The sequence below is a fragment of the Dama dama genome, chromosome 8 (genome assembly GCF_033118175.1).
Source record: "Dama dama isolate Ldn47 chromosome 8, ASM3311817v1, whole genome shotgun sequence".
NCBI lineage: Eukaryota > Metazoa > Chordata > Mammalia > Artiodactyla > Cervidae > Dama > Dama dama.
In genome coordinates, this window is record NC_083688.1 from 12308540 (window position 1) to 12323002 (window position 14463).

Sequence of the window (14463 nt, forward strand, 5' to 3'; positions counted from 1 at the left end):
ATGCCCTGACCGCCCCACCTCCACTATTGCACTCATATCTCCTTCAGCTTCATCCATCAGGAGGCCAGAGGGCCACGGCACCTGGGAAGGGTCGCTCCCTGCGCTGCAGTGCGGGGAAAGGGAGAAGAGCTAAATTTGAGATCAAGGAGGCCACGGTGGCTTCCTTGGCGGCTTAGATGGGAAACCGTCTGCCTACAGTGTGGGAGACCTGGGTTCCATCCCTGGGTTGGGAAGATCCCCTGGAGAAGGAAATGGCAACCCACTCCAGTATTCTTGCCTGGAAAATCCCATGGACAGAGGAACCTGGTAGGCTACAGTCCATGGGGCCACAAAGGGTCAGGCACATCCTTAGCCTGACCCTTTGGATCAGGATGCCATGCTGACATCCTTAGCCTTTCTGTGGTGTTGGAGAAGACTCTTGAGAGTCCCTTGGACAGCAAGGTGATCCAACCAGTTCATCCTAAAGGAAATCAGTCTTGAACATTCATTGGAAGGACTGATGTTGAAGCTGAAACTCCAATACTTTGGCCACCTGATGCGAAGAACTGACTCATTTGAAAAGACCCTGATGCTGGCAAAGACTGAAGGCGGGACTCAATGGACATGAATTTGAGTAACCTCTGGGAGTTGGTGATGGATAGGGAGGCCTTGTGTGCTGCAGTCCATGGGATCACAAAGAATCAGACGTGACTGAGCAACTGAACTGAATTGAGGCCATGGATGGGCCTCAATCCCCCCTCTCCCCCAGGGGCTCCCAAAGTGGAGGCAGGCACATCAAGTATTTATGCAGTTATGAATAAAATGTTTATCCATCAAGGTTCAAGCAGAAGCAGAAATGCTCTGTTAGGGGAAAAGATGTGTTTTATTTAATTGGGGTTCATTTTTGTTCTAAGAGGGCTAGACCTCATGCAATCACCTTTGAAGGCTGTTTTCTGCCTCTCCACCTCGTGCCAAGCCTGAAGCTGCTGTAGGTCAGTTGGACGGGAAGTCAGGGAGGAAAGCCAACCATGGATGGGAGTGAGGGCGAACAGACACCCCAAGGGTGGAATAGAACCCACACACTGGATGCCTTGGAGTTTCTTCTGCTCCAACTTCACTGCTGTTGTGAAACGTGCAGAGAAGCTGGCATCTCCCACCTCAAGGCTATGGGAGCACTTGGTCCAGAACTCAGGAAGATGCAGGAGGGGATGCGGAGTGGGGGGGGCAGGGGGAAGCTGGCAGAATTGCAAATGCAGGTGGTGCCCACATCCACACAGTGAGCCAACAAATGGTAAAATATGACTGCTGCCTCTCTCTTGCCTCCGAACCACAGATAGTCTCCTGTGGCCAGGGCTAACCTGGAATTATGTGGGGAAGAGAACTGGGGAAGCCTGATCCCTAATTAATCAGTTGACACAGTATAAAGCCACTGCAGGGTTGCTCTTTGATTTTCATCTGTAGCTGCTCCTTTGGGTTCAGCTGCTCCCCTGAGGACCCTAGAGAGAAGAAGGATGGAGCTTGAGTTATGAAGTCTGATCCAGGCTTTCCAGGGATGGGCTATGGTACCATGGAAACTAATAGCTACTAGTTGTGGCTTAGCATTTGAGTCATCTGAAGAGGAGCTTGGAGTCACTCAAGACTAATCACAGCCTGGTGGGGGCAGGGCAGACATCAGTCAGTTTTAGGATCCCCTCACGTGACTTAAGAGGGCATCCGTGGTGGCAACACGTGTTCTAAGGGCACCCAACTCTCATCAAGGCCCCCTGATGGTTTCTAGTTTATGGGGGAGTCTGTGATTCGCTCACGCTGGGACATGAGAAAAGGTCAGGCGTGGTGTGTTTATAGATTGCAAAGGTGTTTTAAGAAGGCAGCAGTAAACACACGTTGCTGAAGCTCCTACTTGAGTTTTGCTGCGATGGGAGATGCACCAGTGAGAAGTTAGATCTGCCTGTGCTGTGACAGACTTGGAGGCTGTGGGGTGCAGCTCTGGGGATGGGAGCAGGAGGAGAGCATCTTGAGAAGTTTGTGGGTGCTGGGTGAGATGGTGGGGTGCAGCAGGAGGCCGTCTATGGGGTCATGGGAGGTTTAGAGATCCTAGGTGGCCCTCAATGTCCCATAAACAGACCTCCAAGGTGGTACGCAGGGCAGACACATGTCCATGACCCCACAGCTGGCCCCATTGGAGGGCTCCAGGTCTGTCCTATCTGGGGGCCAAGGCAGTAGAGTTGAAGGGGGGACACTGGGTCATAGCCTCTGCTACCCTGCGTGCCCATTGTACCCCACAAATGGGCCCTGCCTCCAGGTCAGGAGCGTGAGCTGGGCCCCCATTGGTGCCTTCTAAAATTTCCCGTGTGATTCTAATGTGCAGCCTGTTGGGTCACTCCTCTAAAGCCATAGTTTGTGCTGCATAATGTGTGAGACACGTGTGAGGGGTCACCAGCGTCCCCCCGCACAGTGACTCAGCGGATGCTGTTAGGAACTCACTTAAATGCCCTTATGCTCCCAGTGGGATGTGCCACTCATGTTCTTAGGAAGTGTTTGCTGAGCACCCTATTAAGTGCCAAGTGCCTCTTTAAAGGGTGTGTGTGTGTGTGTGTATCAAAGAGGGAGAGAGAGAGAGAGAGCCATTCTTGTCTTACTGGCTTATAATGTAAGATTCTAGAAGTTGCAGCTGGATCCAGTGCTCACCTGATGCCACAGGGACTCAGATGCCCAGCATCTCTTCATTGTGATCCTCTAGGCTCTGTCCCTAGCTGATCTATCTCCCTGCAAAGACCTAGAGGGCCGCTCTCCTCACCGTTGTAGCAATAATCTCAGAAGTAACTGACTGAGCCAGCTGGGGTCACGTGTGGCCTCGCTGATCCAATTACTTGCATCTGGAAAATGGGAGGCCCTGCTTGGCTGTACCTCGACCACCCCACAAAAATCATTGTGAACTGATGAACTAAATAGGTTTGAGAGAGAGAGCCCCAAGGAAAAAAGGGGTTCTAACACCATAATGGAGTGCATGTTGTAGGCAGAAGGACATCCAAGGTGACCAAGGTAGTCGGCGGTTGCAGACCCCAGCCAGGGCCCAGGAAGGTGGCTAAGAGCCATGGTTCTGGATGATCAACTTGGACAGACCAGACCAGCATGACTAGCAGACCTGGTGACTAGCATCCAGGCAGCCAGAGGATCCAGCACCAGCCTCAGTCATCGGGGCAGGTTTCACACTGGAGCTCTGTGCCCTGTGGGCCTGCAGGACAGTTGGGTCTCTGCTCAGCTGCTACTCAATGCCCACACGACATGTCCAATCCAGAGTCTGCCTGCTGGGGGAGGCAGAGGATGTCAGAGGCACCAGAGGCTTGGCTAGTGTCAGGGGCTGTGCCTCTTGGGAAGAAGCCTCCTCAGGGAGTTGGAGCTGATGCTGGGGGCCTGTGCCCTGCACCCTCAAGACCTCAGCTCGCCCATCCAGAAAAGGAGCAGGCTGAGCCCAAGGCCTCTGGGGACCTTTGTAAGTCCAGAGTCCTGGGTGTCCCCTCCTTCCATGCCCCCTGGCAGCCTGTGTCCAGTCCTGGCAGCTGTGGCCTCTGACCCCAAAGGCTCACTCTCAGCCTTTGCTTCTCTCACCTCTGCTGGCAGGACCTGGGGGCAGATGCAGCTGTCCCAGGGGCCCGGGTGACCTGCTCCAGAGTCCCGAAATGGGGAGGGGGCACCTCCACCTGTGCAGTGGGGACGGTGATGGAACCACACCTGGGCTCAGTGGACCCGACTCTAGAGGCTGGAGCCTGGCTGAGGGCCTCTGCTTCAGGGCCTATCTTCTCCAGCCACCTGTTTCCATGGCAACCAGAGCCCTTTGGATGAGCTGGGCCCCATCATCCCTCCACCCCACCCCTGGGGAGAGAAGGTGCCTTTATCCTGGGTGAACAACTGGGAGGCCATCACAGCTAGGAGTGGGAGTCATGTGCTGTGAAATCCACGACCAGGTGATGGGTAACTAGCATCCAGGCGTCCTTCACCCCCACTTGTTTTAGAAACAAATCTGGAGGCTGCTGCTTCTGCTTTTTCCCAGCCTGTGAAGCTGAATGCACTGTCCTCTGTTGAGATGTCAGAGGAGGACTCCCAGGCAGGGCCCAGGTTTAAGCCTGTGCACCGGGGTCCCAGGAGGCTGGAGGGGTGGATGGGGCCTAGGAGGAAACCTCCCGGCAGGAGTTCTGATACCTGAGGTGGCAGCTGGCAGAGGCCTGGTCCTCCCTGGGCTCAGCCCACTTCCATTCTGGGCTGACCCTGCCCTGGTTCCTGCCCACTGGTTCCTACTGATCCCTCCAAGGTGGGTGGTGGATCCCAACATGGTCCTGATGGGGCTCCAGCTTTGAAAGCAGCAGACAGGGGTTTGAATCCAATTTCCAGCCCCAGGCCTTGCACAAACCTCTTCCCTTTCTTCCAGCCTCAGTTTTGTCATCTGTAGAGTGGGGATGATGTAGTCAGCTAGCAGGGCAGTCATAGTATCAACAGGATACCCAGGGGCCCTGACCTGTGATCAGTTCTTCTGCAGGAAGGAGCTCCGCCCTTGGGCACCAGACCTTGGAGACGAGGTGCTTCAGTGACTGAGGAGAGTCAGGGCATCTCAGGAGCGGCTGCTCGGACAGAGCTCCCACAGTGCGCCAGGCCCTGCGCTAAGAGCTGCCCAGCCTCGCCCTCAGCACTCCCAGCATCCTTGTGTGCATGTGACGATCCGGTGCTCAGAGAGGGCCAGCGCCTGTCTCCAAGATGCACAGGATGGGCAGACGCAGGAACCTGCTCACACCTAGCCCTGAAGTCAGCCCCTCCACAAGTTCCTATGTGCACTGCTCCAGCGTCGCCCTGGGCTCAACCCTTATTTCTCTTAGGGAAGCCTGGCGGCTGCTCCTTCACTCTCTTCTGGGTCACAGTGGAGGCTGTGGGGATCAGCTCTTGCAGACAGCCCTGCTCTCAAGGAAACAAGGGCAGAAGGTTTACCTGTGATGCCTTTTACCATCAGAGCAGGGTCTCTCTGCAAGCTGACGAGGAGTGCTATACACAGTAGAACATGCTGCAACTCTTGGAGACTGAAAACCTACCAGAAAGGAAGGCAAGGAACTGGCTTTGGCCCATTCCCTCCTCAGGCGCTGGGGGACAGGGAGAACAGGGTCATCCTGCTGAGGACAGTGGGGCCCCAGTCTGGGATTTGGGGGTCATCTGAGAAGCCCTCCTTGCCCCCCAGGTCTCTCATGTGTGACAGTGGGCACAGTGCCCACTGTGGGAAGGGAAGGGAAGTGGTCTGCCCTGGTCTAGCCACAGCCTTTGGGCTCAGTTATGGACCCCCACGTGTGAAGTCAGTGTCATGTTCCCCCATATGGGGGGCTTCCCTCTCATTTGGTGGCTCTGCCGGGTCCACCCTACCCTGCTCCGGTGTGACCTGGCTGCAGGATTCACCCCTCAGCACAACAGGAATCACATCTCTTGCCCTGGCTTGTTTTCCTGGACCAGCACCACTTCTACATCTAACATTCCTCTGCAGAAAAGCCCATAGTACCACCACCCACCGCGCATCCCCAGCTCCCTTTTCTAGCTCACTCTCATCCTGTTAGTCATTGCTGTGTGACTGTTACATTGAGTTAACCTGGATAACTGCAGTTCCCTCCAGCCTGCTCTCTCTTCTCAATCAGCCCCCCACATCAGCAACTGGGTATTTGCCTTCAGTGTCCACAGCTCCGTTCTCCCCACAGCTAAGCAAGCACAGAAACCTCCTGAGGTCTCCATGTCTCAGCCCATCTGGCCTCCCCAATGCTCTGCTCTGGTCCAGACCCATCAGCTCACACTCCAGGGGCAGCTCAACCTCCTCTGCCTCTCAGCCTCTAGGCTCCTTCAATGTGGACAGAAGATCTTTTTAAATCAAACCCCTCGAAGTCGCTCCCCCCTCAAAAGCTTTTCCCTGAGGATAAAGTCTACCTCATGGCATACTTTTAAAGCTGTTCATTATTCATTCATTCATTTATTCATCCAACAAATGTTTGAGTCACTGCTATGTCCAGGACTTCACTCTAGGCGCTGTTGATAAAGCAGTGAACACAACAGACAGAAATCTCTGCCCTCATGGAACTTAATCTCTAACTGGGACTTCAAACAGCAAAAAGGTGGAATGTACCAGGTGGCCACCTCTGCTCATTCTTCAAGTCTCAGGGCAAGAGTGGCTCCTCCAGGGAGCCCTCCCTGAACACTCCAGCACCCTCTCCTACACAGGGATGGGGTTTTCTCTGTCCTGCCAAGTCTCCCTGCGTCTCCTCTGTCAGGCAGAGCCTGCTGTTACTCAGATGATCCCAAGTGTGTTTCCACCCCAGGGCCTTTGCATTTGCTGCTCCCTCTGCTCATAAGTCTCAGACAGTCACACAAGTCACACTGTTACTTTCTTCATGCCTCTGCTCAAATGTCACCTCCTCAGGGAGGTTCCCTAGGCTTCCTATCCCTCCCCATCCCTTTTGCTGTTTTCCTTCCCTTCATAGCACAAGCCACAACCTGAGAGACTCCATGCTGGTTTAGCATCTGTCTCCCCAGCAGACCAGGGATTCCATGGGCGCAGGAATGCTTTTAATCTTTCTGTTTACAGCTGTATCCCCAGTGCCTAAAACAGTGCCTGCGCCTCGTAGGTGATCAAAATGTCTGCTGCATCTGGAATGAGTGGTGATTAAATTGTGCTGATCACACTGAGCTGTAATTATCGCTTTCCATGCCTGCTGCCATCCAGCCCCCACACTCAGACACACAGACTCATGAACGCACCCGTGGCTGAGCACTGATGGGAGCAGGCCCAGGCCAGGCTGCGGGTCAGCCCGTCTCCCAGTGCAGGTCTCAGCACAGGACACGCATGGCCAAGAACTTGCTGCCTGAGTGAGGGGGCTGATAGACAGATGGAAAATGGGACTCTGATGGGACAACAGTAAAAACAAGCCTTTCTGTTATGTCTTTTTTTTTTTTCCCCCTTTGAAAAGCTCTAGGAAGAGCAGAGTCCAGTGATTTGATGGGGATGTTCAGGTTCAAAAACTAGAAAGCTTATGAACAAGTGTAACGGATCATATTGAGCCAATAGACAGGGCCCTTCCTGCCCAGGGAGGAGAAGAACACAATACCCAAGGAGCATCTTGGTGAGTGGGCAGGAGGAAAGTGTGGGGGTGGCTTAGCTCCTGGGGGAAGGCAGTGATGACTGCAGAGAACTGCAGCCTGCCGTGGCCGGGAGCTGGCGACCTCTCCACCTTAGCTCTGGGCCTCCCCGCCCCTGCCCGGGAGGGTTAATAAGCTGGGAGCAAGAGCCGGCGGTGGGTAAGGGGGGTGGTGCTAAGGGGAGAGGTCAGAGTCACAAAGTGGGAGGGGTCCTCAAAGTGGGAGGACAGGGAGGTCCTATAACACAAACCCCAGCCTCGCCAGGACCTCCCTGCAGCCAGGCCCCCACCGCAGCCTCCCCCAGGGGCCCTCGGGGCAGCCAGGGGCCCTTCCTGCCCACCCCGAGGCCTCGGGCTGGACCTGGGAAGGATGGAGGGATGAGCATGGTCTCTCAGTCCTGGTCCCTTCTCCCCCCCACCTTTTATCTGTCCTCTCTCTGCAGGAGGCACACGCTGCAATCACTTGATGGAGGGGTGTCTCTGGCGGGGCTCTCCAGACACCCAGCTGCCGCCTCTCATCTCTTTCTCTGCAACGCGCTCACACACCACTTACCACACACACCACTTACCACGCTGGCCTCACCTCCTCCCCCCAGACTGCTTTTTGTCCACCTTCTCACTCAGCCAATGGCAGCTCCATCCCCTGGCCTCCCACGCAGGTCAGAAACCCATGTGCCCTAAAGACAGCTCTCTCACCTCCACACCCATCACCCCCAAGGTGGAGTGATTCACCTTCCAAAACTCCCCCTGGACCCGCCGCCCCCTGCTTTGCATCCCCTCCTCACTACTCTGGTCCAAGCCACCACTGACTCCTGCCTGGATGACTCCCATCACCTCCTCACTGAGCCCCTGCTCCCCCTCCAGCCTCCAAGGAGGAACTGGAGGAGCAGCTTCTTAAATCCTCAAACTGATCAGGCCACTCCCTTACTACAAATCCTTCGGTGCTGCTTAGAGAAGTTTGAGTTATCCCTGCCCTGCCAGCTAAGGCAGTGAGCCCCGAAGGGCCTCCTCCCCTCCTCAGGCTTCCTCCTTATCACACTCTGCCCCAGTGCCCTGCCTTCTTCCCTCTGACACCCTCCTTCCAGCCTCAGGGCCTTTGCACATGCTGCTCCCTCTCTGTAGATTACTTCCTCCACCCCCCACTCTTCAGGTAACCAGCTCCTTCAGGCCTCAACTCACTGTCAGCTCCTAAACCCCCACCCCCATCTGAGTTAATCCCCTGCATGATCCTCCCACATTGCCTCATGTACATGGCATGTTTTGCTGCATTTCCAGGTATCGCCACCTATCAGTTGGGACTTTTCCTTGCAAACTGAGGCCCCTCTATGGACTGTGATCCCCAAGAGACCAGCACCTTGCCTGACTCGTTTATTTCTCACCCACCCCCAGTATCCATGGCATATAGTAGATGCTTAGGAAATAACCTGGATGAATACTGGATCTATAAAAAACAGGAAGGCAATGAGGAATAACAAGTCCATGTCCCTTTAAATAGGGCAGAAATAACTGTGGGCGTTGTTAATTGTTTTTATTTGAAGGATGTTGGTTTTCATTTTATTTTATCTTTTAATAACTCACACAGCATAATCAGCTGCTAATTACAGCTTCCATCTCTGGCTTGTGCTTCCCTGACTTCTGCTCAGAAGATGGAACCGTTTCATATTTAATCAGTATTTGAGCCAGAACACTCTCAGGGGAGTGAGCTCATGTTGGGGGATAGAGTTTAATTCTCAGTGCTGTTAATTAGAACATCTAACAACCTGGACCCCACAGCGATGAGAAGGAGGGGCCACATCCTGGCGCAGTGTCGCTGAACCTTCACCCTGCGCACCTCCCATCCCTGCTGGCATAAACCCCAGCTGTCCCTCCCCGGTCTTCAGGCCTTTGCCACACTGGCCCCAGGAGGCAAGAAGCTACAGATGCCCTGGGGAGGAATCGGCCACTCTCCAGTGCAGGTCTTTCCAGAAGAATCCAGGTGGAGAGAGGAGCAGGAGGGACTTTAGTGACAGATTCGGGGCATTTCTAGACAGTCAGCAGGGACAGGATCTTCCCTAAATCAACCAGCTTCTCGCTCTGTCTGTTCTCACCTGTCTACCTGTTTGGCTCCTCTTGCAGGGGGAGAGCAGGGGTGGGAAAGGACCCGACCTGCTGGCCTGGTTCAGTCACGCACATTTCGCCCTTTGGAATATCATGGTCCATCTTTTGTGGAATGCCATGTTCTCAATACACGTTTGTTTGCAAGACTAGAGGCTGAGCTCAGAATTCAGGCTCTACTTCGTCCTTCCCTGCCTTCCACAGTGCCCAGTGCAGCGGAGGTGTGTGTCAGTGAATAGTCAGAGAGCAGAGCAAATGCCAGGTAATGGGGAGGACTTCCTTGGATCAGATCAACACCATTGCCCACGGTAGGTTAAGGGGTTGTTGTTATTCAATTGCTAAGTCGTGTCCGATTCTTCGCAACCCCATGGGCTGTAGTGTTGAGCACTTGCTGTGTGCCCAGTGCTGGGCTCTAGATCTCACACCTAATCCATTTTAAGATTCACATCAGCCCTTCGAGGGAAGAATGTGCTACTGTAGTGTTCCCATTTTACAGATGGGGAAGCTGAGGCCCGGAGGTGTGGCCCCTTGCCCAAAGTCTCACAGTTGGTAAATGTGGGAGAAGCTTGGGCTCCAGAATTTAAATATCCTGGTTTAAACATCCAGCTGGTGACTCTGGGTCTCTGTCTCAGCCTCACATCCCTCATCTGGAAATGGGATATGTATGGGCAGGACTCTCTTGGAAGCTGATGGGGACAGTGATTGGCAAGAATTTAGCTCTGGTCCTGGCAAACAGCAGGTGCTCAATAGCTAGTGGGGGCTACCATCTTTCAAGCACAGGCTTTGTGGTGGTCTAGAGATGACGAGGTCTCCCTGGCACCACGTGGGAGACTTAGAGTGAGGTGGACCCCTACAGTGCCGAGCTCAAAGTCCCCATTTCAGAAGAGAAAACAGAAGCCCCAAACGGGGAACACAAGAGCTTGCTGTGGAATGGAGACTGAAACCTCATCTCATTTGTGGACCAAGGATTTTTTTCCATCCCGTGGCTGAGGGTTCAAATGCTTCCTTTTAGTAATAATTTTTAAGCTATTCAAAAAAAAAAAAAAGGGCCCCAAATGACTCCTGGGGATTTGGGTCATGGAGCTAGCCTGCTTGTTCTTCAAGGGAGGAGAGGAGCAGGGATCCTCTCTCTGAAGGGTGGGGCTGAAGGCTGAGCCAGATCAGGTGAAAGGCAGGGCTGGGGGGAAGGCAGGTGTGTCCGTGTGGCCCAGGGAGGTAGTGGGAGTTGGGAGTGACCTTGAAAAGAGAAGATGGGAGAGGCAGCAGGGGCTGGACCCCAAGAGACCTCAGGAGTTACATGGAGGAGTTTGGCCTTGACCTTGAATGCAGTGAGGAACTCTGGGGGGCAGAAAGCCATGGAAAGACTTGGTGGGATGTGCATTTAGAAAGATCCCAGTGCTGCTGCATGGAGTGTGGGTGCAGCTGAGATGATGGAGCCAGGACCAGAGAAAGGTAGGGGCTGTTGCACTAATTCAGACTAGACAAACGGTTCCCCGGACTGTGATGGGAAGAGCTGGGGTGAAGGGAGGGGCTGTCCTTGGAGGGAAAGCTGGGGGCAGCTGAAGAGGGAAGATTTGGTTGTCGTTAAATGTGGGGGTAAGTATGCGATGACCAATCACCAGTCTGATGGGGGAGACAGTGAGGCCACCTGGGCTCCCCTTAACTAGAGCACCATTCGTCTCTTAAAGTGGTCCAGTCTGGGGACCGGGAGCCAGAGTACAGTCCAAGTGATTCTCATCCCAAGATGGCCCCGGCAGGCCACCCTAACAAATAAGGCAAACCATGGCCACCACAGAAGCCTGGAAACTGCCCAGGGCCCCCGTGGCTCCCTTCTTCCTTCCACCCCCACAGAGTAAAGAAAAATTCCTTTGAAAATGAAAGTTTGGCTTGAAGTAAACAGATTAGTAATGGTGATAATGCTAGCACTTTATTAATTACATGTCCTCAATTCATTTAAACCTAGGCCTTTAATTTAGATTTATAGGGATAATTTAGATTTATAAGACTAGTTATTATGCATTAAGTAGAGAAAATGCCAATTGGTTTTCACAGGCAATATTTATTGAAGTAGAAAAGGGAAAATATGTAAAATCTAATTGCCCTTGAGTTTGGCTTCAGAACTGACAGGGGAGTCTAGGGGTGGGGCGGATACACCTCAGCTCACAAGGCATTCTCATCTCTCCTGGGTCATAATTCTGTCCTCCCCATGCTGTTCATTTAAATAAGAACCAAACATCACACCATTACTGAGACACATACCTGCCCAAGATGGAAGATGCCATCTGGGGCTGTGCCTACACCTGCCTGAGAGTAGTGACAGATGGGGGAAAGAGAGGCATGGAGGCGGGGGGGCCCAGATGGGGAATCCAGGGGAGGAGCCCTAGATGGATGCAGAATCCAGGGCAGGAGGCTGGATGGGGGGTCCAGGGGAGGAGCCCCAGATGGATGGGGAGTCAGGGGAGGAGTCCCGGATGGATGCAGAGTCCGGGGGAGGAGCCCTGAATGGGGAGTCCAGGGGAAGGAGCCTCGGATGGGGAGTCCTGAGCCCTGGGCTCTAGTCCTGGCTCCGACAGTGACTTCTTTAGGTTCATGCATGAAGTGGTTGCCTGGGGCTGGGGTCCTGCTGTCCTTTCCAGCTCTTAAGTTTGAAAATGTGGTCTCACCTCCAGAAGGGGGATGGTCACTCATTCCTGCCAGCTGTTGGCTGCCACAGCTCTGGCTTCCCCAATGTCTCTCTCCCACACTCCCAGTCCTGGAACCACGGCTTTTATAAACCTGCAGGGTCACACTACAGGGCCAGGTGACCCAGGGGGCACTGCCTGGCAGGCTTCCCTCCAAGTGGGGTCAGGCTCAGGCCACTGGGCAGTGTGGAGGGAGAGGAATAAGAGTTGTGAAGGCCAGGACAGGGGTGTTCATGGTCCCATTGGTGAGACAGGACTCCTGGCTCCTAGGAGCTGGATCGGTGACCTATGAAGGATGCCTAGAAGCTTCTAGTAAAAGAGTAGTCCTCCACTCCAATCCCTTGATGTTCCAGAGGACATCCTCACAAGGTCCCAAGGCCAGCAGTGACAGGCGGAGAAAACTGGGGTCCTTGTCAGCTCTGCTGCCTGAAGGCAATATGACAAGTCCCTTGAGGGTGTAAGTTTCCTTCTCTCAGCAACTGCCATCCCTGAGGTCTCTCCTGGGGTCCAGGACCGTCACGCAAATCAGCCTTTGATCCTTCCTTCTTTGGTCTCCAGGAACCAGCTCTCCTGCTCTGTCCATTTTTCAGGATTCGTGGACTGATCAGTCCGGCATGTGGCCCCGCAAGGCACACACAGCTGGGGTGGGAGGTCTGCCCCTGCAAGACTATTTTCATTACTGTAACAGTAAGAGCCTCATTCTCCACACCCACGGAGAACCAAACTCCTTAATACATGATGGAGACCAGCTCTTCTAATCCTCCCAACAGCTCTCAGAGGAGGGTATTGTGATCCCCACCAGACTGATGAGGAAGGCTCAGAGAGGTTAAGTGCCTGTCCAAGGTCACACAGCTGTTAAAGAAGCAGACCAGGAATGGACAAATGAAACTCTTCCTCCTGCCCCTGACTGCCTTTCTAACTGCTCTCCTGCTGTTTGTCACATCCCCTGCAATTCCTTCATTCTGCAGCCAAAGTCCCCTTCCCTAAATATCCTCTGTTCTGTAGAGCGATGTCTCTCTGCTACCCCTGGCATGAGCCCCACCCCTGCCTTTGGGTACTGAAGTTCCTTTCCAGTCTGGTTCTGATCCTTTCAGCCTTTCCTCACCTCTCACTCCACACTAAACAACAAACCGTCTCAGACTAGCCGTGGGGGTGCATGGCTCTAGGCCTTTGTGGAGCTGTTTCCTCTGCCTGGAAGCTGCTCCTTCCCACCAGAAGTGGTCTCCCCCTCCTCCACCCTCCAGCAGGGCTCAGTACATGCTCCAGGGGCTCTCAGCTCACTCCCTGCCTCACTCTGCCTTACCCTCTGCGTCAGGGATAGGCAAACTTTTTTGATAGCGGACCAGAGAGCAAATAGCTTAGGCTTTAAATAGTCTTATCTTTCTTGCAATTTCTCAACTCTGCTAGCCTAGCTGTGCTCCAAAAAAAAAAAAACCACTTTATTTATAGACACTAAAATATAAACTTCATGTAGTTCTCATGTGTTACAAAATATTCTTCTGTTGATTTTTTTTTTTTTTTTTGGTCAATAATTTACAAATTTAAAATGACTCTCAGCTTGCAGCCCATGTGTAACGTGGGCAGGCCTGACTTGGCTGGTGGACTATAGTTTTCTAATCTTTCTCTAAACTGTGAGCTCCTTACAGGCGAAAATCGTGTCCTGTTCAGTGCTGTATCTCAGTGAGTACGTGTTGAGTGAATGAATTCATTTACCGTAAGTCTGCTGGAACACATCTGTTGAGTCAACAGTCACCCTCCACTGCAGAGAAACCTCCAGAAAGAGAGTGGAAGAGCAATGGCCTCCCTCCTCCTTCCACCTGCCCCTCTCCATTGACACCTCCCACTGAAGGATATAACAGGAAGGCTGCTAGCAAAGGATGCTGGGCAATGTAGTTTCCAAAGTCCATCCCTCCAATCTGGAGAGAGGGAAGAATGGGAATAGAGTTGATGGTAAACAGGAAGATACTCTGTTTGCCATTCCTTGACCACTCAGCACGCATGCTCACCCTTTCACCCACATCCATGAATAACTACTACAGCTTCATGCTTCCACCCAGCATGGTTAACTCTCCTGTAAGGGAACATATCCTCTGTTCTTTCCTGGAGAAGGAAGACACCAAGCTCCATCAGCAGCTTTCTTCAACTCTGGGTAATGAGAATTCTTCCAACTTTATCACAGTCTCACCTGGATATTCAATTTATGGAAAAACTACAACTATCTAAATCCTTGTTGTTGCTGTTCAGTTGCTCAGTCGTGTCCAAACCTTTGCGACCCCGTGAACTGCAGCACGCCAGGCTTCCCTGTCCTTCCCCATCTCCAGGACTTTGCTCAAACTCATGTCCATTGTGTTGGTGATGCCATCCAATCAACTCATCCTCTGTTGTCCCCTTTTCCTCCTGCCTTCAATATCTCCCAGCATCAGGGTCTTTTCCAGTGAGCCAGCTCTCTGCATCAGGTGGCCAAAGGACTGGAGCTTCAGCTTCAGCATCAGTCCTTCCAATGAATATTCAGGGTTGATTTCCTTTAGGACGGACTGGTTTGATCTCCTTGCAGA